Below are 5,770 nucleotides of genomic sequence, written 5' to 3'. Positions count from 1 at the left end.
TTATGTTTAAACCTTCATAATTCCTGTTTTTATAAACTATTTCCATTAACATAAAATTTTCATATTTAATTGATTTTCCTTTGAATTGCATATTGCTATATAGTAATAATGCAAATTTTGCTTAAAACATGTGAATAGTATATGAATGATACATGAAGAAAACATCCCTGTTTCATTTGTATTACATTCTGAAAATTTATATTGTCAGGTATTATTTTGCCATAAAGTAAAATTCTCTATTATTTTTTGTTTTGCTAATAATTTCTCTTGTTCTATTATTCCAGTCTAGAGGATAACTTTATGATATATGGGCTTGTAATAGGTGATTTTGTGTTTCTTTGTTATTTTGTTTCTCAACACTAAGAGCATTTATGTGGTGCTTAATACAAACACATAACCTCATTCTTAATACATAGATATATAAAATAAAACAAATATTACCCTTTCCAACTTTCACATACAATTTTAAGTGTATCTTTTGTGCATATATATATATATATATATATGTATATACACACACACAGACAACACACATCCATAAATACAGGTATAACCGTGTTATTTTATTTTATTTTTTCCCCTTAAATAGGTGTTTATTGGCAGTGTGCTGTAAAGGGCGATGGAGTTAGTATTCACAGACAACATCACACACCGCTGTCACCAGGGAGGCAAGAGTGTGGGCAAGCCAGCCTGGAGTCCCAGAGTAAGAGGCCCCTTCTTCAAGAGAGTGTAGGAGGGGGCGGGGACTGGAGTGTTGGGGGCAGCCTGGGAACACCTCCACTTAGTAGGCGTGGTTAGAGATGACGAGGGACTCACTGGCAGCAGCGCCAGCCTGACCGCTTGGGGTGTACTTTCCTTGACTGGCGAGGCTGTTGGCCAGGGCGCACTTGATGTATTCTTCCTGCACCACCTTCTTGTTTTCCTTCTTCCCGCCCCAGGCCTTCAGGGCAGAGGCCTACAGGGCTCCGCCCGCCGTAGGAGAAGGTCAGGGCCCAGGGCTTCAGCAGGGGGCACTTGTTAATAGCGTTGAGGCTGATGGACGCCTCCTCCTCACTTAGGGCTCCAGAAAGGAAGGTGATCCCAGGGACCGCGGGGGAACTGTTGTGGCGCAGCGCTGTGACAGTCGCCATGGCAATCTCCTCGTGAGGAAACTTCTGGGTGCAGGCTTGACCTGGGGTAACCATGTTGGGCTTCAGCAAGGTACCTTCCAGGTAGATGTGGTGGTCGCTCAGAGCCTTGTAGACAGCAGCCAGCACCTTCTCGGTCACATATTGACAGCGTTTCAAGTCATGGTCCCATCAGGGAGGATCTCAGGATCCACGACAGGCACAGTGCGTTGGCATTTTCCATGATGGCGAGGGCTAGGGGGTGTGTTCCCCATTCTTCAGCACACAACGCCACTTGGCGAAGTCAGCGCCATCCTTCTTGTACTGGGCACAGCGCTCAGACAGCCCATCCAGCCCTTGGGTGATGGTCTCACCATTTGTCCCTGCCAGGGGGAACCACTCCCTTGTCTACCTTGATGCCCACAAAGCGCCCTTGGATTTGATAACTTGGGGGAAGGGACGTCCATGATCCGCCTTCTGGTAGAGTGTCTCATGGAAGAGGATGACGCCTCCCATGCAGGGGTTCACGCGGCCGTCCGCTGTCAGCAGCAGCTGGCGGTAGAAGCGCCGGTTCTCCTCCGTGTTCTCGGTACCAATGGACTGCGGCCGCTTGGCAATGCTCCCAGGGGACTCATCTGCAGCCAGGATGCCCTTGCCCAGGGCCATGACGAGGTGAGTGATATCAGACAGCTCCTTCTTCTGCTCCGGGGTCAGCTCTGGATATTGGTAGGGCATGGTGCTGGTGGTAGCAAATTCCTGGTACAGGAGAGGAGCGGGTGTGCGGGATGTGGTGACGGAGGACTGCGGGCTGGCGAGTGGACTCAGGGAGAGAACGCGGCACTCATCACCAGGATCCCTTCTGCTGCACGTTCGGAGAGGAACGCAGCGGATTCCCCCTCGGAGGGGGAGGTGCAAGGGGCGGAATAACTGTGTTATTCTTAACATCCAATGTGTATCTTTCTGAGCCACATGGTAAATCAAGAACCCACATTGTTTTTTGATTCTTTATCTTCTTTCAACATCTGCATGGTTGCTGCTGTTGCTGCCATTCCTCAGATCCTGCCAACAATAAGCTGAATGTGATGGAGAAACCATGGAGATGGCAGGACCATCTTAAAACCTCTAATCTGGAAGTAGCATGCATCGCTTCTACTCACTTTCAGTTAGTAACAAAGAGTCATATTAAGGAGGTTGAGAAAGGGAAAACAGTTGGAAAGCCATGTATCTGTCTACAGTTTGATTACTGTAGAAGAAAAGCAGAACACTTTTAAGTGAAAGGTCATGAGAGTAGCTTCGCACTTGTTTATGTATTTAAATGTGGATGTATATGAATATATACTTGGGACGTAATTTAGAGATATAATTAATAAGTTAAAATATGCATTTGGAAGAGGCACAGACACTGCTCAGTTGGCCTCAAACTATTTTTATCTAAGTACAATGACATTAATATTGATTGATTCCCCCATTCAACTCATGTGATGATTAATTTTATGTGTTAACTAGACTAGGCTAAGGGATACCCAGATACCTTCCAAAACATCATTTCTGGGTGGGTCTGTGAGAGTGTTTCTGGAAGAACTTATACTTTGAATCAGTAGACTGAGTAAGGAAGATCCACTCTTTCTATGTATTCTGGCATCATCCAATTCATTGAGGGCCCAAATAGAACAAAAATGTGGAGGCAGGGTGAATTCTCTTTCTCTTCTGGAGCTGGGACATTCATCTTCACCTATCCTTGGACATGTGAGTTTTAGTTCTTAGGCTTTAATACTCAAACTGACTTATACTATCAGGTTATCTGGTTATTCATCTTGCAAATAGCATATTGTATGACTTCTTAAGAGTCTATATTGCATAAACCAATGCCCATAATAAATCACATATTTTGTATCTATATATACACCATTGTTTCTGTTTCTCTGGAGAACCCACATCTTAATCAGCATTGGATGCTGTCAATATTTTGACAATTATTTTACAATCTGACTATTGTATTTTAAATTTTGTATTTGCCTTTCTCTTGTTATTACTAAGTTGGCCCCTTTCTTAATAGATTTTGGCCATTAAAATTTCTTTTTCTATCAATTTCTTGTTTGTATTTTTTAAGTTTTAAAATACCAAATTGGATGTTAAGAATGTATGCATATTTGTTAAAACTATCATTTATTAAAATAAGAACATTTTCAAAATTACCCACAATTTTTCTCCTCTATTCACTTCCAAATTTCTGCTAGCACTATTGGAATTTTTGATCTAAGGAATCATAATTAAGTAATCACTTTTTATTTTATGTAGTTTTGCTTCTAAAATTTATTTTTCTATTAAGCATATATACATGTATTATTTCTAATTGCTTTTATACTTATTGGTCTCAAGCTCAACTATTTTATGCTATGACTTATCAGTACTTAAAATATTTATTTCATAACTTTGAACAAGCTTTAGTGTTTTTTTATGAAACATTGCTGAGAGGAAAATGGTGATAGGTCTTCTGAGTTATGTTACATCTAAAAAGGCTTTTGTGAGCATTGTAAATAAAAAATTTTTTGATTTTTGACAATTGACATTCTTGACAATTGGTTTTGTCAAGAATGATAAAGAATCTAAGATTTTACCCTTTTTGAAAGCCAGCAAGTTAGGCTAGTCAGACTGCTGACGTTTTTCAAATGCTGCCCAAAGACACAATATCCCTGGGTCAAAAATAATGTATTGCTCACAGAAATTAGAGTATCATTATTTTCTTGTGCTGTTCCAGGGACCAAATTCTTACAACATAAAGCAGAGAGGGCCAGGTAACTCTTGCATATGTAATAGATTATATTATAGGAGAAGAGCAATGAATTTAGGAAGGCAAAATATTTTAATGTGGAAAATGTGCAAACCTGTCTTTTGCTCCAAAGGGAGACAATATTTCTGTCTCTCAAAGCTGTTCACTACACAACCATCCTTGAAAAAACTGTCTGCAACAAAAGCAGTCAGTGAAGAAAATTACCCAGTGCTACATGTTTGTAAGTTCTAAACAAGCCATCATTTTCTTCCTTTTATAAATAACATTATTTTTGTTATGATGCTTTTGGGATAATTTTAAGAATTCTATGTTTCACCAACCTATACCTAGGTATTAGTAACTTTTAATTAATTTTATCTAAATTATAAATTTTATCTAAATTTATAAATACTTGGAATTAAATAATTCATATCGTTGTTTTCTTATTTTGTGTTAGTCCATTCTCATGCTGCTATGAAGAAATATCTGAAACTGGATAATTTATAAAGAAAAGAAGCTTAGTTGGCTCAGAGTTCTACTTGACTAGGAGACCTCAGGAAACTTATAATCACATTGAAAGGATCTTTTTACAGGGAAGCAGGAGACAGAATGAGTGCCAGCAATGAAAATGCCAGAGGATTATAAAACCATCAGATCTCATGAGAACTCATTCACTATCACAAGAATAGCATGAGGGAAACTGCTTACATGATTCAATTACCTCCACCTGGTCATCCCCTTGATCTACAGTATTATTACAATTCATCGTGAGATTTAGGTGAGGACACAGAGCCAAACCATATTATTCTACCCCTGGCTCCTTTTAAATCTCATATTCTCACATTTCAAAACACAGTTATGCCCTTCCAACAGTCCCCCTAAGTGTTAACTCATTCCAACATTAACCCAAAAGTCCAAGTCCAAAGTCTCATCTGAGACAAGGCAACTATCTCTTGTCTATGAGCCTGTAAAATCAAAAGCAAGTTAGTTACTTCTTTGATACAGTGGAGTTACAGGCATTGGATAAACACATCCATTCCAAATGAGAGAAATTGGCCAAAACAAAGGGGCTACAGGCCTGATACAAGTCTGCAATCCAACAGGGAAGTCATTAAACCTTAAAGCTCCAAAATGATCTCATTTGATTCCATGCCTAACATCCAGGGCATGCTGATGCAAGAGGTGGACTCTCATGGCATTGAGTAGGTCCAGCCTTGTGGCTTGGCAGGGTACAACCTACCTGCTGGCTGCTTTCATAAGCTCATGTTGAGTGCCTGCAGCTTTTCCAGGCACACAGTGCAAGCTGTGAATGGAGCTACCATTCTGGTGTCTGAAGGATGATGACATTCTTCTCACAGTTCCACTAGGCTATGACAGAGTGGTAACTCCATGTAGGGATTTCAACTGTCCATTTCCCTTCTGCACTGCCTTAGTAGAGGTTCTTCATGAGGGCTCCACCCCTGTAGGAAACTTCTGCATGGGCATCTGGGTGTTTCCATACATCCTCTGAAACCTAGGTGGAGGTTCACAAACTTCAATTCTTGACTTCTGTGCACCCACAGGCTTAACACCATGTGAAAGTCACCAAGGCTTGGAGCTTATACCCTCTGAAGTAATAGTCTGAGCTGTACCTTGGCCCCTTTTAGCCATTGCTGGAGCTGCAGCACTCACTATCATGAGAACAACATAGAGAAAACTGCCCCCATGATTCAATTACTTTCACTTAGTCTTTGACACATGGGAATTATTACAATTCAAATTACATTTGGGTGGGGACACAGAACCAAACCATATCTCCTTTTTTCCTGGTATAATTTTTGAAATGTTTCCTTTTTTTGAAGCCTGCATTGTATTCTCTGTCTTCCAAGTCTTCCTTAGTCCCTTTTATTGTTTC

At 40.6% G+C, this 5,770-nt stretch overlaps 1 pseudogene; it reads right to left on the bottom strand.

Moving 5' to 3' along the window:
* Positions 1–657: 657 nt before the first annotated feature.
* LOC116550384 lies at positions 658–1,992 on the bottom strand (annotated as a pseudogene).
* Between the last annotated feature and the right edge of the window lie 3,778 nt (positions 1,993–5,770).

Source organism: Sapajus apella, unplaced genomic scaffold (genome assembly GCF_009761245.1).
Source record: "Sapajus apella isolate SASKATOON/1434 unplaced genomic scaffold, GSC_monkey_1.0 scaffold1, whole genome shotgun sequence".
NCBI lineage: Eukaryota > Metazoa > Chordata > Mammalia > Primates > Cebidae > Sapajus > Sapajus apella.
The sequence above is the reverse complement of the archived record's forward strand: the minus strand, read 5'-3'. Positions and strand labels throughout refer to the sequence as shown.